Below are 24,862 nucleotides of genomic sequence, written 5' to 3'. Positions count from 1 at the left end.
TGGCTCGACGAATTCTAGCTCTTTGCCGGTTTTCTTAATTCCTCGTGCTTCTGCAGCGCGAAAAAGCTCGGTTATAACAAGCAGAGTTTGAAATACGGGCTTGTGTAGTGGATTTCACACAAGGAAGGCCATTGACTCAAATGCACTCTTGCCGCCGCGGTGGCTCAGCGGCTATGGTGCTCGGCTGCTGACCCAAAAGACGCGGGTTCGATCCCGGCCGCGGCGGCTAGAATTTCTTTGGAGGAGAAATTCTAGAGGCCCGTGTACTGTGCGATGTCAGTGCACGTTAAAGAACCCCAGGTGGTCGAAATTTCCGGAGCCCTTCACTACGGCGTCTCTCATAGCCTTAGTCGCTTTGGGACGTTAAACCCCATAAACCAAACCAAACCAATCAAATGCACTCTTGCCTGTATCTGCCTCGAAGTTCATCTGTGAAGGGACATGCGCACCATGACGATGCGAGGCATGGCAAAGTAAAGTGCAACAATATCATAATGATTGTGAAAAATCCAGGCGCTAACAAAAAACGACACAGAGGGGACACAGCGCTAACTCTCAACTGCAAGAATTTTTATTCAGAAGCTTCTATATATACAACAAAAACCAAAACAAACTCAGAGTGATCACACGCCACATGCCGACCTATGTGCAGGAAAAGATTACCTCGCTGTTTTCAATCGCTCTTTCAAAAAACCTATCTCTCTGCTAGGCAAGCCAACCGACGGGTCACTAACATATGTATGCCCCATTTCCGCGATATGATAGGCTTCAACTATCTCTCGCGTTACACGATCTCGGTGGCGAAAAAGAACACCCGTTTTGGAAAAAATGGGGGAACATTTCTTCTTGTTCTTGCTGCAGCTATGACAATGCAGAACCATATTGTTTGAAGTGTCACCTTTTTCCATATCTGCGGCATGCTCCATCAACCGCACATTCAAACATCGACCACTCTGGCCAACGTACACTTTTCCACACGACAGGGGGATCTTGTACACAGTGCCCACTTTGCATGCTACGTACTTTGTTCTGTGTCTGCCAGCACAACCGCCAGTTCTTTTCTTCGCGCCCTGCTCTGCCTTAGCTTCAATCGCATGGGATAACGTTGACGGTTTTTTGGGAGCCGAAAACATGACACGAATGCAATACCTGCCAGCAACTTTCTTAATTCCATGTGAAAGTCGATGCACATACGGTACAATCACGGGTTTGCTGTCTTCTTCCGTCGTTTTTCCGCTGGCCCTTTACCCAGCGAATAACCTTCTCGCTGGCTCTGCCGATCACGTGACGTGGACATCCGCTGTTGCCCAGTCTTTCCACCTGATACTCGACACTTTCCTTGATGCGATGGTGGCACGACTTTTATGCAGCTGACTTTAAACACGAGACCGCGATTCCATCATTGATGACCTTCGAATGTGCTGACTCAAAATTCAACAAGCTTTTCGCGGAATGCGGACGGTAACTCCGACAAAGATGGTCCGGGTTTTTAATCAATCGAAGGTCCAGAAACTACAACTCTCCCCCACTTGGAACCTCGTGCGTGAACTTGAGGCCCATACCGCTATCCTGAAACAATTTCACGATGTCTATTACCCTGCGTACGAAGCTGTCACAACTGTCGACGATGATTAAATAGTCATCAACGTACCGAAAGGCTAGAAACGCGCTAGAAACTGGTGAGAATGATGAAAAGGGGTTTATTGAAAGGTGCGGTGTGTCCCTTGAATCCTTCCTGGAAATTCTGTCCTTCTATTTGAAGTCTACAGTAATTGGTTATGGTGACCGTTTTTTCGTGCAGCGCGCAAGGGTGTGCATTTGGTCTTGGGTAGCTCCTGCTCTTAGCAGCATGTTTTTAGGCTTTGTGAACAAGGAGATAGAGCTGAATTCAGCTGACCTGTTTCGAAAGGCCTTTCGGTACGTTGATGACTGCTTAATCATCGTCGACAATTGTGACAGCTTCGTACGCAGGGTAATAGACATCGTGAAATTGTTTCAGGATAGCGGTATGGGCCTCAAGTTCACGCACGAGGTTCCAAGTGGGGGAGAGTTGCAGTTTCTGGACCTTCGATTGATTACGAACCCGGACCATCTTTGTTGGAGTTACCGTCCGCGTTCCGCGAAAAGCTTGTTGAATTTTGCGTCAGAACATTCGAAGATCATCAATGATGGAATCGCGGTCTCGTGTTTAAAGTCAGCTGCATCAAAGTCGTGCCACCATCGCATCAAGGAAAGTGTCGAGTATCAGGTGGAAAGACTGGGCAACAGCGGATGTCCACGTCACGTGATCGGCAGCGCCAGCGAGAAGGTTATTCGCTGGGTAAAGGGTCAGCGGAAAGACGACGGAAGAAGACAGCAAACCCGTGATTGTACCGTATGTGCATCGACTTTCACATGGAATTAAGAAAGTTGCTGGCAGGTATGGCATTCGTGTCATGTTTTCGGCTCCCAAAAAACCGTCAACGTTATGCCATGCTATTGAAGCTAAGGCAGAGCAGGGCGCGAAGAAAAGAAATGGCGGTTGTGCTGGCAGACACAGAACAAAGTACGTAGCGTGCAAAGTGGGCACTGTGTACAAGGTCCCCCTGTCGGGTGGAAAAGTGTACGTTGGCCAGAGTGGTCGATGTTTGAATGTGCGGTTGATGGAGCATGCCGCAGATATGGAAAAAGGTGACACTTCAAACAATATGGTTCTGCATTGTCATAGCTGCAGCAAGAACAAGAAGAAATGTTCTCCCATTTTTTCCAAAACGGGTGTTCTTTTTCGCCACCGAGATCGTGTAACGCGAGAGATAGTTGAAGCCTATCATATCGCGGAAATGGGGCATACATATGTTAGTGACCCGTCAGTTGGCTTGTCTAGCAGAGAGATAGGTTTTTTGAAAGAGCGATTGAAAACAGCGAGGCAATCTTTTCCTGCACATAGGTCGGCATGTGGCCTGTGATTACTTTGGGTTTGTTTTGGTTTTTGTTGTATATATAGAAGCTTCTTAATAAAAATTCTTGTAGTTGCGAGTAAGCGCTGTGTCCCCTCTGCGTCGTTTTTTGTTAGCGCCTGGATTTTTCACAATGAATGTATACCAACTAGCTCAGCTTTCTGCCCTATTGCAAATTATCATAGTGGAGGCCAAGGGCGATACTTCTTCCATTGGCTAATGGCGGATCATGTGAACTGCAAGACGAAGTTGGGCGACTTGACGCTTTTGCTGGTCCGACAGCGTTGAACTGCCGGAGCCGTGGATTTGCTGTCTCACTCAGCCGCTCCAGAAATGAAGACGTCGATCTTGTCCCTTTGAAAAACAGAGGAAGCACTGTAGTTTTTTGGTTCTTTAGCGGAACAGTACGCGAAGGAACTCATTACTACCTCGCAGTGATGTTTGCGCGTGTGGACAAATGTCTCGCTGGCTTTTAGTGATGTTAGCGTTTTCCTTATATGCGTCCATTGCAGACACACTGATAGAAAATGCCACGGAGCAGAAAAGACTAATCCATTAATCCCTGTATGACTAACTACAAAATCACCTGCGTCGGCTACTTGTCTGTGCATGGTCGTCGTGAGGGCCAAATGGTTCAGTTACTACTATTTCATCCGGTTTTGACATGGAGTATATGCTTATAAGTTGTGGTACTAAATGTGGTCACGTATAGGTAAGCGATGGAGAGAAAACTGACAGGAGTAACGTTAGAGATCGGAAGCGGGCGGAGCGGGTGGGGGAACAAACGCGGGTTAATGACATCCTAGTTGAAATCAAGAGGACGATATGTGCTTGGGCAGGGCATGTGATGCGAAGGCAAGATAACCGCTGGTCCTTAAGGGTAACGGAGTGGATTCCCAGAGAAGACAAGCGTAGCAGTGGGCGGAAGAAAGTTAGGTGGGCGGATGAGATTAAAAAGTTTGCGGGATGCAGTGGCCGCAACTGGCAAATGACAGGGTTAATTGGAGAGACATGGGAGAGGCCTTTGTCCTGCAGTGGGTGTAGTCAGGCTGATGATGATATGTAAGCGGATCTCAGAGCCGCCGTCTAACGCCCTGACTGGCTTCTGCGCAGGGCCAGCCGTGGTGCACATGGTGGTTCCCGCCCTCCTGCTGCGTGTGCTCATCCCCACCGTGCTGCCGGTTGTGGAAAGTGACCGCGGTGTTTGCATCTCGCTCCCTTTCTGCCAGACGTGTGCTCCGCAGGAACCGGAACGTGAACAACCGCTTGGACCGCTTGCACCCTCTGGCCAGCCTTGACAGTGGTTCCCCTGCCCAACTGGCCGGTCGCGCATCGCGAGCACGAGAGTGGACGGCGCACGTGGGATGGGTGCGAGCTACTGTGTGGTGGGCTGCCGGGTCTTCCAACAGTCGCGGTGGCAAAGCGGCGTTGGCATAAAAGGGCTCTTTGAAAAAAAAAAAAGTGCTTGACTGTTTCGTTGATCAGCCCCCTCGGGCGGCTCCGCGGCTGTCATTCTGCTGCAGAGAAAAAAAAAAAATCTCCATTCACTTTTTAACTTCTCCGATTTAAGTGGTGTAGCGATGGTATAGCAAATAATATACACTGGACTACAGGGTGTTTCACCTAAGACTTTCTGCAATTTTTAAAAATAAGCTATTTGAATTAGATGCGCGCTTTTTCTGGCATAGCATTGTGAGTGGTGTAGTACATCATAATGCAGCTAAGACTTGCTAACTAGCAGGCTTGTTAACCAATATTTAGTAGTTAACTTTTAAACTATTACCGTTGGGCTCCTTAATTATTGAGAGGCATGTAGCCCACTGTAAGTAATGTCCATATCCGTTTTTATAATTTCGAGAACGCGATTATCGTCGGCGCTGTGGCTCAACAAATTTTGGCTATCTCGACGAGTTAGGTTCACTGGAGAGGTTGCTTTGCCTGCAAGCTTCTCAAACCGCATGTATTTTGGCGCGATGTAGGCGAAATTTGTTGGGCCACAGCGCCAAGGGTAATCGCGTTTTCGAAATTCTAAAAACTGATATGGGTATCACTTACGGTGGGCTACATGCCTCTCAATAACTAAGGAGCCCAACGGTAATAGTTTAAATGTTAACTATTAAATATTGGTTAACAAGCCTGCTAGTTAGCACGTCTTAGCTGCAGTATGATGTACTACACCACTGACAATGCTATGCCAGAAAAACCGCGCATCTAATTCAAATAGCTCATTTTTAAAAATTGCAGAAAGTCTTAGGTGAAACACCCTGTATAACTGCCAGAAAGGTGATGCTTGAGGAAATCTCACTTTTTCGAGCGAAGCATTTAATCCGGACATTCAGAGCCTAGCAAAATAGTGTCTTGCATGTATGTGCCTAGCGCGAGCGCTCCTCATCGTCTTCTTCTACGTAGCACCAATCGGGAGGCTCTGACCCGAGCAGAATAATCTTTTGCGTGCCCGCTAAAATGAAAAGAGGAAATTGGGTCTGTGATCATGTGTGTGCCTCAGTTCAGTCATTCATGCATGTAAGATAACTAAACACACACCTTGCCAAAAAAAGCGCGTGCTTTCGCACTGAATAGAATATTGTAAATATTTTCTTACTTTTTACGTGCGGCGTCCGCGCGCAGGTTGACAAGAAAATGTGCGCCCTTGCCGTACGTTTCCGCCTGCTCTATGCAATTATTTCATCGATATATACCAGGGACGGCATAAGGTGGAACGGGGCTTAGATGAGAGTTACGACGCCTGACTCTGAAACTAAGTCTAGCAGGGCACTGGGCAGAGGTGTCGCGTTTGCGGAGACTAGCCGTGTCGTGGCAGGTCCAAATGAAGTGCCTTAAATCGACGTTGGAGTCGGGAGGGCAACTGAGGCAGCTTATCCTGGTTCAGTGTCATCTATTCAAGATGTTCGATGTATACGAACTTCTTGCTGGGCGCGTTGGTGCATAGCTTTGTTGGGATGGCGTTGCGCGCACGAACAAACATACACAGGAAGGAGCAGAAGACAAAGAGCGCTCTTTCTGTCTTCTGCTCCTTCCTGTGTATGTTTTTTCGTGTGCGCAACGCCATCCCAAGAAATCGATGTATACACCTCAGTGGCTCGCGCCTTGTGGGCGAGAACCAGGGCCCAGAATGGATAAGAGTGGTAATGTCGGAACAATGTCCCGCTGAAAACTCCTCTTCCATGTTTAACGCAGGTGAAGACGGAGTCAGGTATAATGATGGTGATGGGACAGCTATAATAACGGTGGTCCAAGGCTCACATCGAGGCAGCGCGCCAGCGGACTCGTGAGCAGTCCGATTACCGGTCTCTCGTACATGACTTCCGGGCGTCCAGATAATGTGTATTGGTACCTGGGATTGCTCTTGAAGGTAGTGGCAGTGCTATTTGCTTCGGTGTGCAGGCTAAGTCTCTTAAAAACGGGCTTGGGTGATTTGATTGCCGCTTGATTGTCGGTGTAGATGTGGATGGTAGTACCTGGATGTCTGCTGCAGAGGTGAAGGGCCTCGTCAATGGCTGCTAGGTACAGTTCTTCCATGTCTGTCGTGTTAAGGACAACGCAGCGAGCTAGGGAAAGAAAAATGATGTGTGTAACGTTAAGAGATCGGAAGCAGGCGGAGTGGGTCAGGGAACAAACGCGGGTTGATGACATCCTAGTCGAAATCAAGAGGGGAAAATGGGCTTGGGCAGGGCACGTAATGCGAAGGCAATATAACTGCTGGTCCTTAAGGGTTAACAGAGTGCACCCCAAGAGAAGGCAAGCGTAGCAGGGGGCGGCAGAAAGTTAGGTGGGCGGATGAGATTAAGAAGTTTGCGGGGATATGGTGGCCGCAGCTGGCAAAAAACAGGGTCAGTTGGAGAGACATAGGAGAGGCCTTTGTGCTCCGGTGGGCGTAGTCAGGCTGATGATGATGACGTCGTGGCATCGAAGCGTATATATCCACCGCCACTTGATGGAGCCCCTTCAAGTTAGCGGAGCAGCTTTTTCTTTGTGTTGCTGGTCAAGGAACTAGATTTCAAACGCTTTGTAGTATTAACGTTTTCAACCGGGTTGCGTGCGGCATTACATTTCCTAACCGGTGTCGAGCAACAATTTAAGAGCCGCCTAAAGGAAAATAATATTTTTGGGAGAACAGGTGACATCAGTTTAAAGCGCATGTTTCCACTGTTTCCACGGATAAATAAATTAGCGTTGCATATGTTTTTTTACTGTGGACTTAACGCATTTCTTAGGCTGTTGTTTCGCTTCCGTGGTGTAGTGCTTTTACTTGTAAAAATTGGTAGTGTTTTACTTAATTAAACCGAGTAGACGTGCGAAAGCGTGTGTTTAGCCAGATTGCGTAATTGTTTTTCTATGCTGTGTCGTCGGCACGTCTGGTGATGATATTAGACTCAGGTTAAGCTCTGAACGATCTGTTCGCGCCGCAGATATAAGCTTATGAAGACAACGATGTACAGGGTCCTTCAAAATATGTGCGAACACGGCGAAGCGTGCCCGCGCTCCGCGGAGCGTCAGCGCATCCGGCGCGGTCGCGCATCGAAACAATGTGGCGCATGCGTACAGCAGACTGGAGGCGGTGCTTCGTGTCGTCTGCTACAGCACGGCGCGCTTCCGTGCTGTAGCAGACGACACGAAGCACCGCCTCCAGTCTGCTGTGCGCATGCGCCACATTGTTTCGATGCGCGACCGCGCCGGATGCGCTGACGCTCCGCGGAGCGCGGGCACGCTTCGCCGTGTTCGCACATATTTTGAAGGACCCTGTACAATGCACAGCGCGAGAGTGTGCTGCAGCTTAACAGGAGGCGTGTTCGACTGCGGCGGCAGCCTAGAACTCCCGCGCAGTGGCCTTTAAAGCCGATCTGTTCGCACCGCCGCGGATTCAAGTCCCAGTCGTGCATTTTGGTGTGATCTAGCTATTTTTGAACCTCCTAACGTGCCGTCCTTTTTGCAAGCCGACGGCACCAGATACAAAGATCCACAGATGGCAGATTCATCGTCCGTGTTGATGAGCGTATAATTGCTTTCACAATAATAGCTATTTTGTTTTTATTTTTTGTGGCCTTTGGCAGAACGACTTTTACGAAGCAGCTTGTTTCCTTGCTGCAGCAGCAGGTATTTTTATCATGGCTTCAATATTTGCTGGCCGGTGTGCTGATTCCGTCCACAATCTGACAATTTATCCTTTCCCCTGGCTGCTTTAATAAAGGTTCTTTCGTGCTGCAGCTCTGAGCCGGAAAGGTTATGCTCGGGCACGCCAAATACAGCTTGTTGTTGTTTTCGTTATTGTTGTTTTCTTGTTTTTCTCTCTTCGGACTAAAATACCTCTGCATCCATAAAGTTTTATTGTGAGCTATGCTGGATGGAGCGGAAGCATTCCTGTTTTATAATGAGGCGCTGTCTCCATGCGCATGTCTTGGAGAAGGGCGTACACATGGCACTTGGAATGTACTCTCCAGGTATGCTGATATACACGTTTCATTCTCGGTGAACGTCGAACTGAACTCAGCAATATTTGCACCCTGAATGTGAACATTTAGTTCCAACAGGTGCGTTCGACTATGATCAAAGGCAGGGGTTTCCCCAGGAATTGAAATTAAAGGGGGCGTCTAAATTTATAGGGGGAAAAGTAAAGAAGAGGAGACGCGGTAATCAATTTTTTAGTTTTATATTTGTGTTTTGTGTCGTTGATACTTCACGACAAGGTGTTAAACGTATATATGTACAACGGTGAAGTCTCAGGGTGCACACCTTGCAATAAACCGTGCTGTAAACTCTGTCCAATGATAAATAAGGACACAGAAGCTCACAGCACAGCGTCGTCTTTATCATTTAAAATTCGAGGAGATTTCAATTGTGACACCAGCAGCGTAGTCTATATTCTCGAGTGCGGTGTGTGCCGTGCTCAGTATATTGGGTAAACTGAAACTCCTTTCCGATTGAGAATAAATAACCACAGAGCACACATACGATCACTGCCAGATCTGTTTCTTTCAAGACACGTAACGACAAAAGGCCATCCATTCGGAACCGTGGCGTAGCCAGAACTTTTGTTCGAGGGGGGGGGGGGGGGGGCTAATGTTGTAGCGTGGCCTCCTCATAGAATTTGTGGAGGGATCAAACGCAAGAATAATAACTGCGTTGCCACTGACAATGCCATTCTGTATCAGATAACGCTACGCACTCTCTAGACAAGTGAAATATGCATTTTTTTAAATAAAAGAATGTATTCGTATGTCTTAAAAATCGTGACAGACATAACTGATACCAATTCTTCCATGTTTTTGCGTATTTATTAAATATCACGCGAAGTATAGAACTATACTCGCATCAATCCGAAACCAGCAAAGCAGTGCAAGCCGCAGATATGAAAAACGTAAAGGCCATGAAATGAGCAAGAAGAGGACAAATATTTGATGGAATCTTTGTCGTTTAGGAACCTTTACATTTTTGTACATATACAACGGCCAGGGAAAAATCTCAACGACGCTGTCCTTGGTTCAGTGTACTGCGCAGCAGCAGCTGTCACCGGTCATGTATTGTAATTGTACCGCAATTTTAGTCGCAACAGCGAGAACATGTATAAACGAAGAGCAAGTTGCTGGGCTAGTTGGTGCTGTTGCATCGTGGTGGAGCAGCGCAAAGGACGGGACACAAGAAACAAGGAAGGACGTACACAGGTGTACGTCCTTCCTTGTTTCTTGTGTCCCGTCCTTTGCGCTGCTCCACCACGATGTATAAACGAGCAGTTCTGCAAAATACACATTAGAAGTGCGAAGATAAAATGGAGTATTAGAAATGCAAAGATACAACTTGATAAAGGACAAAAAAGTGTCACTGGAAACAAAGTCACTGTATGTATTGTGAGCAATTTATTTGCCTTCGTCGTCGTCGCCTCTGGCTGCGACTTCAGTCTCTTGCACCTGTAAATTCACATCGTCATCGCTTGGGGCTGTTCGCTTGGAACACGTCTCTGACAGAGGGCTAGAATAAACGTCTTACGTGAAGTCTTCCCTTACAGTATAACAAAACCTCGCAACAAGATATTTAAACACTCGTATGTCTCCATTAAATCTAGACATCTAAGCAAAAGTCAGCCTATATAATGAAATAAGCATCTTGCGCAATCACAGATAGCAAACTTTACACACGGAAAGACAAACGATCCGGGCAAAACAAACCTATGATAGCAGAAGTCGCGATAGGTACTTTGGGTCGTGCTGCGGTCGGTGAGAGTTCTAAAAAATTTCGGGGGGGGGGGGGGGGTGAGGGGCTGAAGCCCTATGAGCACCTCCCCCTGGCTACGCCCCTGATTTGGAAGTTTCAAGGCCACCATACTGCAATCTGGCGTCCAGACACATTACGACAGGGAAGCCTGTGAATCATAACTAATATTTAAAATTAACACCTTGTCTGCTGGTATTAATGAAAGCCCTGGCAAACTCTCCTGCCTTTCCGGCTAAATCTTCCTGCAATGCTTTGTTTGTTTGTTTTTATGCGAAGCATACTACTTTAGCTACCACTTCAGCCCTTCACCGTGGTTATGTGCCTCCAAATCACGTGATACATGACGTCACACCACGTGACACGATGACGTCACGACTGTAGAGAAACGGGGGCGCACCTCGCGCCGTCGCTGTGGTTGTGTGCCTCCAAATCACGTGATACATGACGTCACACCACGTGACACGATGACGTCACGACACTGGAGAAACGGGGGCCCACCTTGCGCCGTCGCTGTGGTTGTGCGCCTCCAAATCACGTGATACATGACGTCACACCACGTGAAACGATGATGCCACACCACGTGACACGATGACGTCACGGCAGTGGAGAAACGGGGGCCCACCTCGCGCCGTCGGTGTGGTTGCGCGCCTCCAAATCACGTGATACATGACGTCACACCACGTGACACGATGACGTCACGACACTGGAGAAACGGGGGCCCACCTCGCGCCGTCGCTGTGGTTGTGCGCCTCCAAATCACGTGATACATGACGTCACACCACGTGACACGATGATGCCACACCACGTGACACGATGACGTCACGGCAGTGGAGAAACGGGGGCCCACCTCGCGCCGTAGCTGTGGTTGTGCGCCTTCAAATTACGCGACACGATGATGCTTCGCATTCTCCAGGCTTAACCAAGTTAAGCCTCAGCCATTTTTTTCTTTTCCTTGTTAACTCTTTTGCATACAAAATATTGTTTCTTAAATATCCTATGATGACAGTTGCGTAACGATTTGTTCTGTTTTTAACACTTTCATTTCTAGTCGGGGTACTGACATTATTTTTGTTGTGGTTAAGCACGAATCCTGTGATGCTCGTCTCTCATGTGTATTCTTCGTATTATTATCGCTTTGTTGTTGCTGATCCCTGCGTTTGGGTAAACTTTGTTTCTTAGCACATTTTTTCACACACTTGAACTGTATCTTTTGTGCGCCTGTATTATTTCGCGTGCCATTTGTATTTATTCTAATATTGTTTATATGTTAATTCTAAGCGGTGTTCACTGGGATGAAATTTGTCTTTTTGGTGCAGTTTCTAACACTCTGGCACTGTCTTTAACTTCATTTTTGGGCTTCTATGCAGAGTGGGACCACTTTAGGGAGCTCAGAGGAAACAGAGACGAGACAGTCATAAATAATATCGGAGAGTGGTGCGAAGCAGTTAAGAAGGATGCCAGAAAGGTAACCAAAGTGCTAGACCGGGAAAAAGCCCCCGAGATAGCGGACAGCCGACTCCTACACATGTGGGAAGCCAAACAAGGCATGGAGCGCCGACTAAAGAAACAGGGAAGGAACAACCGCAATCTCAAAGTAAGATTGGCGCGGCATAATAAAGAAATAGAGGATTACGCGTTTAAACTATGCGAACAAAACTGGAATAGCAAATGCAACGAAATGGAGAGGAGCATGAATCTCCCCCAGACGTGGAACATTCTTAGGCATCTCATAGACCCGAAAAAATCCAAGACCCAAGCAAAAGTTACAATGACCAAAGTTAGACACGCGTGTGGGGAATACCATGACGAAAGCTTCATACGTAAACTAGCTGAAACCTACATAGAAGACACAAATAAAAGCCGGCTTCCCGATTATGAAGGAGCCCCGAACGAGGCCCTGGACGCGCCCATTACGGTATTTATTTATTTATTTATTATTGATACCCTCAGGGCCAAAGGCATTTCAGAGGGGAGTGGTTACAAATTACAGAAAGTGAACAAAAACAAAAATTCATCATACAAGCGTCATGTTCCTGGTTATACAATTCAGTAAAAGAAGTAAGCATAATATGTAAGTGCAAGGTAAGAGAACAAACAAAGGAAACTAAAGTAAACAAAGGAAATGGAGAATGATAAGTACATTTGTTGTGAGCCTTAGTATACAATGTTAGCTAAATTGTTACGGAAGCGCAGGATGTCTTGAATGCAGGCTGTCGATCCGGGAAGGTGGTTCCAATGCCGAGGTAAGGGATGAAATAGTCAGACTCAAAACCAGATCGGCTCCTGGTCCAGACGGGATTACGAACACAATGTTAAGGAACCTCGACGACAACTCCATAAAGGCCCTCACAGGTTACATGCAGGAGTGCTGGGAGAAGGGCGAGATTCCCCCGCAATGGAAAACGGCCACCGTGGTCCTAATACCTAAGCCCGGGAAGCAGCCGCAGATAGGGAACCTCCGACCTATATCCCTCACATCGTGCGTAGGAAAACTAATGGAGCATGTCGTCCAGACCAGAATATCGAATTACATGGAAAAGAATAGGAAGTGGCCAGATGAGATGTATGGATTCCGACCACAACATCTCAGCACACAAGATGTCATGCTGCGACTAAAACATGATATCATTGACTCCTGAACCAAGGATGCCAAGGTTATCCTAGGTCTAGATCTCAAAAAGGCATTTGATAACGTCAAACATGGGGCAATATTGAAAGGACTCAGCCACGCCGGAGTAGGTCACAAAGCCTACCGCTACATAAGAGACTTCCTCACAGATAGAACTGCGAGCATAAGCTTCCAGGAGATTAAATCCGGGGAAATAAAGCTGGGAAGCAAGGGAACCCCTCAAGGGTCGGTGCTATCACCCATTCTCTTTAACATGGCCATGAGAGAACTCCCGGGCGAACTTGAGAAAATTGGCACCCCAAACTTAGAATATAGCCTGTATGCGGACGACATTAATCTATGGATCAACCGAGGAAGTGATGCAGAGATTATCCAAACCCTACAGGCAGCTGCCAATATAATTTCGATGTATGCAGAAGAAAGGGGCTTAGAATGTTCGCCCGAAAAATCTGAAATATTCATATATAACGATAAGGCTCTGAGGAACAAACCACCCTCGGAAATTCAGATTTCTGTAGGAGGAAAGGAGGTACCCAATGTGGACACAATCAGAATCCTAGGCCTTTATATGCAATCAAATGCAAAAAACATGACAACCATCAAAAAGCTTGAGAGCCACGTGATTCAGACCTTCAATCTCATCAAACTTGTCTCGAGCAAAAGAGGCGGTCTTAAAGAAAAAAACCTACTTAGGCTCATACAAGCTTTCATAAGTAGAGTCAGCTACGCTACGCCGTACCTAAATCTCAAAGCAGCAGGGAGGAACAAGATCGACGCTCTCATAAGGAAGTGCGTCAAGAAAGCTCTAGGCCTGCCCATGTGCACATCCTCGGAAAAACTCCTATCACTGGGCATACATAACACGCTTACAGAGCTCGCAGAAGCAGTCCATACATCACAGCTAGAGAGACTCAGCATAACACATGTCGGAAGAGCCACACTAGCCAAAGTCGGACTCAAAACAGATAGAGGAGCTAGACAGAGGGAGGATATCGACATGGAGATTAGGAACAATCTCAGGATTCCCCCCTTACCCAAGAACATGCACCCAGAAATAAACAAGGAAAGAAGACAAAAACGGGCACAGCTGATAGACCGTATCTACGGTGACAAGCCTGAGGAGGAGGTCGCCTACGTAGACGCAGCGGGTGATATACATAGTCAGTACACGACCGTCGCGGTAGTGAACGGAGCGGGTAGCCTCATTACGGCCGCAACCGTCCTAGGGACAAACACTGAGACGGCGGAGGAGGTCGCAATAGCACTAGCTTGCGTCGGTTCCAAACCTAAATACGTCATAAGCGACAGCAAAGCTGCAGTCCAAAATTTTAGTAGAGGGAGAGTCTCTCCCCTCGCTGCCAAAATTTTAAGACAAGCGACATTGAATAGAACAATCAATATAATCTGGACCCCCGCGCACGAATCTGTCCGTGGCAACGAGGCGGCCCACGAGGTGGCTCGAGATCTCTACCACCGAGCTGCACACGACGGTCCACCGCTCGCAGATCACGGGAGAGAAGGGCGACTAATTTCCTGTCAGGAAGTTACAGAATATTATAGACAACATCGCAGGTACTTTCCCCCGCCTAGCATAACACTCAACAATCAACAGGCGGTGGCGTGGAGGCGTCTACAAACAGATGTTTACCCACACCCACTTCTATGCAAACATATAATTCCTGAAATAGAAGACGATAAATGCAAGAAGTGCGGAGCGAGAGGGTCCCTCGACCACATAATATGGGAGTGTAGCCAATCCCCAGGCAGGGCAAAGAACATTAATAGTAGAGACGCCTGGGAGACCTTGCTCCGGAGCTCGGACCCTGAGTGCCAGCTCACTGCCGTCCGACTGGCTGAAGAGGCCGCCGGGATACAAGAGATCCCGGCCAGCATCTGACGCGACTACCCCATGCGGCCGGATCTCTCTTGATCCTCCTCCCTCAACTGAGGGTATGGGACAGGGGAGGTCTGGGTGAGGTTGGACAATAAATGTTTCTCACTCACTCACTCACTCACTCACTCACTCACTCACTCACTCACTCACTCACTCACTCACTCACTCACTCACTCACTCACTCACTCATTCACACTCACTCACTCACTCACTCACTCATTCATTCACACTCACTCACTCACTCACTCACTCATTAACACTCACTCACTCACTCACTCACTCACTCACTCACTCACTCACTCACTCACTCACTCACTCACTCACTCACTCACTCACTCACTCACTCACTCACTGCCTCTCCCGTAACCGGGAGCAGGGCAAGCATGAAATACAGGACGATGCAGAAGCGTACGCGGACACGACGAGACGCAGGCCTGACAAGAATGTATATGCAGCGCGTTCGAAACTGTGTAAAGTGTGTAGAGGCGAAACCGTTTTCCGCACCACTTTGCCTATGTGACACTGGTGACGTCACCACTGGATTACGTCACACAATTATTGAATAATTACTTATTAATGACTAAATACTAATTAACTCCCAATTAATGACACTGGAGCTTCGGCTTTAGGAGTGGAACGCTACAGCGTGTTGTAGCGCTGCCAGGCAGTCCACGGAACGCCACCACCCGTTCGGCGCGATCGCTTTGCCCTTTGAACGCGACGCTTTTTGAGGAATGAAAATTACGCAGTAATTCTCTGTCATCTTGGTGGACACCCGAACAGCACCGTACAGGAAGGGAGTAACGCCACCACCCGTTCGGCGCGAAGCTACCGGCGCTTGTATGCCGGTCCTGTAGGAGGGCTTAGAGAGTCTCGTTAAATCTCGTACGGTGCCCGGATGCTCTCGTTACAGCTCCCGGATGTTGGCTCTCGGTCTCGGCATGACGTCACCACACTGCCGACAACGGGAGATAAAAGCATTTCATGCTTAGAACAGGGTGGTATCTGTCCTCGCTTCGGCGAGCGCGGCTTCGGCCGCTTATCTGTTTTTTCAGAAGCGTCCGCTCCTGCGGACACAGTTGTTGCTGCGACGCGCGTCTTCTCTTTCCTTTTTCTCTTTCCTCTGATCTTTTAACTCTTCTCTATCTGCACGTGGCAGCGGTGGTGGCTTGGCTCGAGCCAGTAGGCAGGCCCGTGCAATTTCCTTTTCATCCTTCTCTCAGTCACATCAACAACACATGCTTAAAATGCTATAACAGTTAGACAATTTTGTGTGTATTCTGTGTAATCATGTCACCTCTGCGTGTGCGTGTGTGTTTATTTTTTTGTTTCTTTCGGCCATCGCAGTGCCATTTTCTGTCTTTATTTATTCTTTTTTTTCACTCCTGTAAAGGGGGAGCCTTTCCATGTGGTCCTCATATGCGAACCTCATCTGGTTTTGGGGGTCCACGTGGCACCGTGTGGAGACAATTCGTGCAGCCGTAACCTGTGCGTCCTCGTGCTGCCTTCTGAGGTAGCACGGGGCCACACAGACGCGGCTAGAGGCGATACAGACGCACACAATTTGCAGGCACTTCCCTCCTTTTGTTAATCACCCCCACGCTTTTTTTTCTCCTCTGCCGAATTAGTCGCGTGCCCGCCTCCCTCTTTCACCTCTTTCAGGCGGCGCCTTTGCTGGCGCATCTTGGCGTTCGGGTTTTGTGTCTGTCTCGGCTGTGTTCCTCTTTCCCCTTTGATTTTTTCTCATTTCTTTCATATTTCATCTTTTTTTCTTTTTCAAGTCCTCTGTGTGCCATGTTCACTGCTATAAGAAGACGCGTCCATGAACTGTATGATCATGTATATATATATATATATATATATATATATATATATATATATATATATATATATATATAGGGACTGGTCTTTTTCATATATATATATATATATATATATATATATACATACATGGTTCTTGCTTCGACAGGTGTTCTTGCTTCGAATAACGCCAGCTGACGAGCCAGCCGAGGTCATGAAAGTCTGCGACTACCCTGAAATGGCGTCCAAACAGGCAACACCAAAACCACTGCACGGCGAAGACCACAGTAAGGTATTCTTTCTCCGTGAAGGCATAGTTATGCTTAGGCTTACTTAGGGAACGGCTTGCGTAAGCAATTACATGCACTCCATCGTCATAACGTTGAACAAGCCCAGCACCTACGCCAACATCACTCGCGTTTGTGTGTACTTCCATGGGAACAGAAGGGTTAAAGTTCAGGAGAATGGGGTGTGACGTAAGCAGGAACTTCAGATATTGAAAATACAAAACACGGTCTGAGGTCCTTTCAAACGGGACAACTTCGGCACAAGAAAATCTAGGGTGCGTTGGAACGAAGCAACTTCCGCAGTCTTCTGTGGATCCGCCCAGGCGCCTTCGTGGTTGACGAGATGACCGGGTACCAGCACGTGACGTTCCCCAAAGCGGTACTTTTTGTAGCTGAGCACAAAGACAGTTTTGTTCAGGCAGTCCAAAACATCAGCTCACATGTGCCTTATGCTCACTGGAGGTCGATCGGCCAAAGATAACAACATCGTCTAAGTAACACATGAAGATTTCCAACTTTAGGCCATGAAGTATCGTATCCATACATTTTTTGAATGCGACAGAGGCATTATAGAGGCCAAAGGGCATCACTTGGAAATTAAATATGCCATTTGGCGTAATAAACGCCATTTTCTCCTTGTCCGCGGGGTGCATCAGAGTTTGCGAATACCCGGACGCAAATCAACATAGAAAACTGTGACATATTCATGCATGAGAACTTGTAAGGAGAAAACATTTTGGACACGTCTTCGGCGCCTGTAAAAATATAAAAAATTCTGATCAAGAGATTTCTATCTGCGGTTAAAAATATTGCTCACGGGCTTTTTGAACTTTACACGCGGAAAAACGTCTTCAGGCAGCAAGTTGCGTTCCCGAATTGTTTCTGGAAAAAATGAGCATCGGTTTAAGCTTGTTTTTGCGAAGTGAGAAGTCAAGCTACAGTTGTGTGTCTGTCGTGTTTTGCGAGATAATGATGGTGTGATATGAGTTGTTGCCGAGATGCAGAGTTTTTCATGAAACAACAAGTTCAGAAATCCTGCTCTTGCTACCTTTCATGGATAACTACACCGCAACGGGCTCCGCATTTCCACAGGTGTTTTTTTTTCATAGAGAAATTTCCTCTAACTTGTGCTACTGCAATGTTTCTGCGCTGTCTAGACTTCACTGGAAGTGCTGCTCTTTAACATTTCTTTTGTGGCACGATGTCCGTGCCCGGGCGCTCGTGAAACTGAAGTTATGGTTCCTTTCTTCATCGCCAGCTACCTTTTTTTACAGCAAGAGCTGTTATAGTGAGCCCTTCCAGGCTGGAGCTTCAGTCGCCAGCGATCACACAGCTGGTGCGTAGCTTGCACGTAGCGCGAGGCTCGGGGTGCGAGCAGAAAGAGATCACGTGATCACGTGAGTGTGCGCCACATCCGAAGACAAAATGAATGTAGCGCGAGGTGCGTGCAGGGATGGTCATCTGATAACGGTGTAATTACGTGGCCGGTCCGACGACGGCGCAGTACCCGATGAAAGAGCGTCCTACCAGTGTTCGCTAAACGCAAGTGCCTCGTACACAACCGAGACGAGCTCCCGGAAGTCCGCGCAACGGTGTAGGCGCAGACTACCAAGGGAAGCGTCAGCAACAGTGAATGCAGTTGTGGCGGCCGCAGCCGCTACAGCACCGACGCCTCCACCGCCGAAGAAGCTGCGGTACCACGTGGGACAACAGTGCAACCCCGAGTCCGAACGTGAGATGGGTAGAAATGCCCTTGGCTGCTCATGTTCTGGCTAGGTTTCGTTTATGGGGTTCAACGCCCCAAAGCGACTCAAGCTACGAGAGGCGCCGTATTGGAGGGTTCCGGATAATTTAGTCCACCCGGAGGTCGTTAAAGACCGATTCACACGACGGTCCGTTCGCCCGCGGCCCGCGCACTACGTGTTCATGCGTCTGCACATTGAGAGGCGCGCTGTCGGCCTGCGGCCTGGTCAGCGTGCCTCTCAATGTGCTTACGCATGAACACGTGATGCGCGGGCCGCGGGCGAACGGACCGTCGTGTGAATCGGCCTTAACATGCGCTTACATCGCCCAGTACACGGGCCTCTAGCATTTAGCCTCCGTTGAAATGCGACCGCCGCGGCCGAGATCGAACCTGCGCCTTTCAAGTCAGCAGCCGTCCACCACAACCTCTGATTCACCACGCGGTGCACGTTAAAGAACCCCAGGTGTTCGGCATTTCCGGAGCCCTTCACTACGGAGTCTCTCATAGCCTTAGTCGCTTTGGGACGTTAAACCCCATAAACCAAACCAAAGCACGCGGAGTACTCGTGTTCTGTTTGGGACAGGCTGTGGTTCCAACAGGACTCGTCGCAGTCAAAGCTGCGTCACTACGAATCTTTATGTCGGAAATTTCCAGCCGTGCACTTGACAACGTTCCAACTCAGGTACATGCTGGGATGTGGGGCGCAAAGGTATCATGCCAAATGAGTGCACTTCTTTAAATGTGAACGACGCAAAGAACACGGACACGGGAGTGAGTGAGTGAAAACTTTATTAGCTCTAGATTCGGTTGTATTCGGCGGTATTGAGATGGCTTCGTCCATCGTGCTCAAAGGTCGGTTGCCCTTAGTCCAGGGCTCAGCTGGATGCTGCTGCCAGTTTTGCTCGCCGAATCAGACCTTCTTGGTTGACCCGACGATCGCTGGAGAGCACTCCCTCCCATTGCTCCGCACTCGGGTTTGTTCTCACTGGTACCACGCTTATCCTCTGGCATGCCCACGTTATGTGGTACAGCGTGGGGGGTTTTTGGCACCAAGGGCATTTGTCATTGTATTGTGTTGGATACATTTTGTTGAGTACGTGTAGGCTCGGGTAGGAGCCCGTCTGTAGCTACCTCCACGCGACGGAGTCCTCTCTGCTAAGGGAGTTGTCCGGTGGTGGATGCCGCTTTCTGCAGCCCTTGTAATAATTTAGTATCGCCGAATAATCTTGGGGTACAGGTTCGTTCCCCTCGAGGTCGCCTACGTTGGATGCTCGGTAATAAGTGTACCCTCGAGCTATCCTGTCCGCCTCTTGGTTCCCTGGTACTCCCGCGTGTCCCGGCGTCCATACTATCGTATGCCTGATTGGTTCTTCGCAATACACGGTGGATAGAAAGAGTGCCTACTGTCAACGTAGTTTACTGCAGAAAACGCAACACAATCTTTGTTTACACGCCGGTACATTAGCACAGCCAGAACGTAGCAAGAAAAAATACAGAATATATATATATATATATATATATATATATATATATATATATATATATATATATATATATATATATATATACACACACACACACACAATGATCAATTATCAGCATCTACACGTGTCCATTGATACACAGGTAAATGTATGAACCTGAACCGCCCACTTACAGTATCTGAAGAAACAGACAAATGTTATATTGGGGGCAGACGAACAGGAATGAGAAGTAAAGTGTCCCGATCTATACCACAGATTGTAACGGGCTTAAATAGATGAAATGATAAATGATGTTGAATTTCTCCAAATAAACGTTCGTTAAAAAGAAAGTTGGGTATCTGCCGTCCTTGAACAGCATTAGTGAGCGCTTCACCCCTCCCAGACTGCCGTTTACGCAGTTGCGTTGACTAGTTAACGGTGGTGGTGAGAAGGCAACTGCGGTCCGGTGGTGAATGTTAAAGTTGACGCGCACAGCATGACGACGTCCCCGATGTGTACAGCTTTTCCTGGGATAAGTCATGTTAAGCCACTACCGTAACCTTTCGTCAGTTTTCTGCTTCGATATTTGCTTGATTCTATGCGTTTTAGCTCCACTACATAGGAAGACATTTACCCTCCTGTTTGTTCCGTGAAAGGTTATCCTTGGGCACGCCAGATGAAGCCTGGGTATATGCCGTTAATATAATTTGTATTTCGCTATGGCGGTTGTTTTACCTCTCTACCTCCTACGACGCCTTTATACGAATATTTATCGCGAACTGCGTTTGCAGGAAAGGAGGCATTCCAGTTTATGTCGACGCGTTCTGCGCTTGAGCGCGCCCCAAACGTCCTGCAGAAATCACCCTCGCATGACTTTTTGCACATGCTTTCCAGGCATGCTGCGATATACGTACGCTTCAATGTGACCAATGCGCGCCTAAATGAGCTTAGCGAATTAATGACACGTTGAATGAATGCGTTCTTTTCCAATTAGCCCTTTATTCTACGTACAGAGGTAGCTGAGTAGTTGACGCCATGATTCTTCCTCTCAGCATTTGCAGTTGACGTCCGCTCCGGCTCTCCAAAGGAGCAGCAGTTCATGCTGCGGGCCTCATTTTTAGGCCGAAGCCCAGCCCGAACCCGGGCCTCAAAGCATGAACGTGCTCCAGGCCGGCTACATAACTTATCAATCTAATGGGGCCGCCGCGGTGGCTCAGTGGTTATGGTGCTCGGCTACTGACCCGAAAGACGCGGATGCGATCCCGGCCGCGGCGGTTGAATTTCTGTGGAGGAGAAATTTTAGGGGCCCGTGTACTGTGCAATGTCAGTGCACTTTAAAGAACCCCAGGTGGTCGAAATTTCCGGAGCTCTCATAGCCTGAGTTGCTTTGGGACGTTAAACCCCATAAACTAAACCAAACCAATCTAATGGGCCCCCTCCGGCCAACCAAGCTCGACGAAAGGCTCGGCTCGTTGCCACAGCAGGGTGAAAGGTAAATTTCTAACTTTGTGCATGCAGACTTCGACTACAGAAGTAAAGAAGTGGCCGAGAAAGGCGCTGAAATTGCAATAAAGCAAAAGAAGAGATAAGGCGGGTTCTCCCTCTCTGCCGCTGACTTCTGCCGCTACGAAAAGCGCAAGTCAGGGTATTGCCGTGGATGCAGTATACATATACATCCGGAAGACAACATGCAGAAGGCACCCTTGAGCAAGTCATGTGGAACTCTTTGGAAGCTAGGCACGGTTTTCTGCCGCAATAATTTCAGTATAAGCTGAGGCCTCTATGAGTGTGCTAATCTGATCACTATTAAGGGGAGGGGGAGCGCCAAGCCAGCAAATGCTTAGGAGGATTTCTCATCAGTGGTGCTGATCAAAACAACACCTCGTATCGGAAAGCGAAAGCTGCAGCCAGGTTTTAAGGCTGCTTTCGTGCGCCTTGCGATCACTCCTCCGGTAAGGATGGGGAAAATACCAGTGGCTAGCTTATGCTGCAGGGGCCCGTTTGCAAACAGATCACTCGATATGTGAATTTATGATGCCCGTACGGTCTCTACCCATGCATTACCAAGAATAAGGGAGAAGCTCTTGTATTTCCCATGGCTTCCACCACATGGGGTGTGGCTTTGAACATTCAAAATTATTGCGTTGACATCATCCGAGGAGTAACAAAGACAGACCGTTAGGCTTGACAGACCGTTAGGCTTAGCGACGATAGCTGGGCGCTGTCACGAATTCCTGGTTAGGAATAACAGCTAGGCGATGACAGCTTCGTAGTGACTGTCATTTTCTGTCGAACGTGTAACTTCCCTTCCTGCAGATTCGTTGCCTCTTCAACTCACAAAAGCAAATTCCGCTTTGTCGGGCTGAGGTCACTGAAGTGCAGTTCGAAGTTCTTCGCAAGAACTTCGTTGTTGGGATCGGCAACGGGATTCATTGGAAAGCAGGTGCGGCTGGAACAACGAGTAATAAAAATGTCTACCACGCCCGGCTGGTGGGAGCTTTCATTCTGGCTAGTACTGAACCGCACAGCTCGCCTACCCAGTCAGGAATTGCGGAGTCCACGCGTTTTCGATGATGACGTCAACAGAATTCCCCAGGTTCGAGTTAGACTACTGGGAAAAAATACTCCAACTTTGAATATAGATTCATCGACAATAACAGCGTCTTTTACTGCCGGGCAAGCAATAAGAAAGCCATAGAACGCTAGCCAGTGCTGTCCCGAGTCCAGTTTGAATTTCCCGCCCGGGCGCCAACTTCATCTGCGAACACTGGACTTCTCTCCTCCCCACTCTTTCTCTTCCTTCTCCCCGTGCGCCTTCCCTCTCGCCCGCGTGCTTTCTCCCTCTTTACACCTCCCTCCGGAGGTGTTATGTTACGTAACTCGTGACTCTCTCGCTCCTTCTACCGCGCTGCACGACTGTGGCAGCACCGCGTTTTTACAAGTTGTAAATGCCTGGATAAATGTTCGATTTTCCTTGTGTTTGCGACCTGTCATCTATCTGAGGAGTGGCCGCATCCCCAACGCGTGCCACGGAATCAGAATAGTAAAAACGCGGTGAACGTCGAGTCGGTGTCTCGCGCAATCTTCGAAAGCACCTAGGCTCCGCTGGCTGGCTCCGCTCTTCAGAAGTTCCGTTTTCGCATCGCAGCCACTGACGACATGGCGTCACAGGACCGCAAGTCGCCCGCTGCTCAAGTGAGTCCGGACCAGTCTCATTTTGCATGCTCTGAGAACACAACAAGCTATGTGCAGTCACGGCATTCGTCGCGCTCAGCTCGTTCGGAGCGTTCGGCCGTCTCGACAACGCCAAGCATGCTGGCCGCCAGAGCAAGAGCGGAGACCGCCGCGGCGCGAGTACAGGCTTCTCTCAAGAGGAAAGAGGCCGCGGTGAAACTAGAAAAGGCCAGACTGGAAGAACAAGAGAAAAGTGCGGCTGCGGCAATCGAACGCAAGAAAGCCGAGCTAGACACAGAGTTACGAGTCATGCAGTTGGAAAGAGAAGCGGCCGCCGCGGAAGCGCAAGCGGAGGTCCTGGAGGCTGCCGTAGATCAGCACGGCGGGGAGCATCACATCTGTCGGACTGTCTCCGAGGCATCCGAAGACCGCGCTCAGCGTACTTTTGACTACGTGCTTGACCAGGCTCACGTGCGCATCGGCCCGCGCCAGCAATCGCAGCAGCATGACGGCGGGGAGCATTACTACGTCTGTCAGAACGCCAATGAAGCACCTGAAGACCGCGCTCCATGCACAACCAAGGCATCACGCAGAACATTGCTAGTCAGCATGGAGATGAAGCTAACGCCCCTGAACTGACCGCCATGGCAAAGTATCTGATTCGGCGCGACCTTGTGAGTACCTCGCTTACGAAGTTCGACGACTGCCCTGAAAACTACCGGTCGTGGAAATCTACGTTCAAGGGAATGACTCGGACTCTCGAAGTCACGGCAAGCGAGGAACTTGACCTTCTCGTGAAATGGCTTGGGACCGAATCGTCAACCTACGCGAAGAGGCTGCGTTCCGTGCACGTTGACAGACCAGAGGCCGGGTTAAAGGTAGTTTGGGAAAGACTTGAGGAATGCTATGGTCGCCCAGAAATTATAGAAGAGGCCATCTTTCGAAGAATTTCGAACTTCCCCAGACTGACCGACAAAGACACCCATAAATTGAGAGAGCTGGGAGACCTCCTTCTTGAAGTTGAGGCAGCAAAATGTGACCCTCACCTGACTGGGCTCTCCTATCTCGACACCGCAAGAGGGGTAAACCCCATTGTAGAAAAGCTGCCCCAGCGCTTGCAAGACATGTGGATCGCGAAAGGCTCCAAGTACAAACAGAATCATCAGGTCGCCTTTCCCCCTTTCTCGTTCTTTGCCAGCTTTATCAGGGAGCAAGCGAAAACGAGAAACGATCCTAGCTTCAAGCTCAGCTCCGCAAGCAGCACCCCTTCAAGGCTCACAAGCGTAGGCAGATGGGCAACGGATGGAAGCCCGAGAAGAGCACCCATCTCAGTGCAAATGACGGACGTAGAAGCAAGTACTGACCATCCGCCCTCAAACGCATAAAAAAAGTGGCATGATGCAACCAAGTATTGTCCTCTGCAGAGGAAGCCTCACCCCCTCTGGAAGTGTCGCGCATTCAGGGAAAAGCCGCTGGATGAACGAAAATGTTTGCTGAAAAATTTTGGGATATGCTACAGGTGCTGCGCTTCGACAGACCACTTTGCAAGAGACTGCAAAACAGTTCTCAAATGTGACGATTGTGGTTGCGATCGGCATTCCGCGGCGCTTCATGCTGGAAATGTCAACCACAGGCCTCCTGTAGCTCAGAACGATGCTGAAGATGCAATTCTAGACAAGGATTTTGCACTGGAGGTGTCATCCAAGTG

At 48.6% G+C, this 24,862-nt stretch overlaps 1 protein-coding gene across 2 annotated transcripts in view; it reads left to right on the top strand.

The window, feature by feature from the left end:
* The first annotated feature begins 22,896 nt into the window (after positions 1-22,896).
* The window catches only part of LOC149360536 (uncharacterized), an 80,765-nt gene continuing 78,799 nt past the window's right edge, over positions 22,897-24,862 (top strand). For both annotated transcript variants that reach the window (XM_089569308.1, XM_089569306.1), the window contains exon 1: positions 22,897-23,175. The gene's annotated coding sequence lies outside the window, so the exon portion shown is untranslated. The remainder of the gene's footprint in view (positions 23,176-24,862) is intronic.

This window comes from Amblyomma mixtum, chromosome 2 (assembly GCF_055824585.1).
Source record: "Amblyomma mixtum isolate Tamu chromosome 2, ASM5582458v1, whole genome shotgun sequence".
Classification (NCBI taxonomy): Eukaryota; Metazoa; Arthropoda; class Arachnida; order Ixodida; family Ixodidae; genus Amblyomma; species Amblyomma mixtum.
Note: the sequence above shows the minus strand (reverse complement) of the source record. Positions and strands in the feature narration are given on the sequence as shown.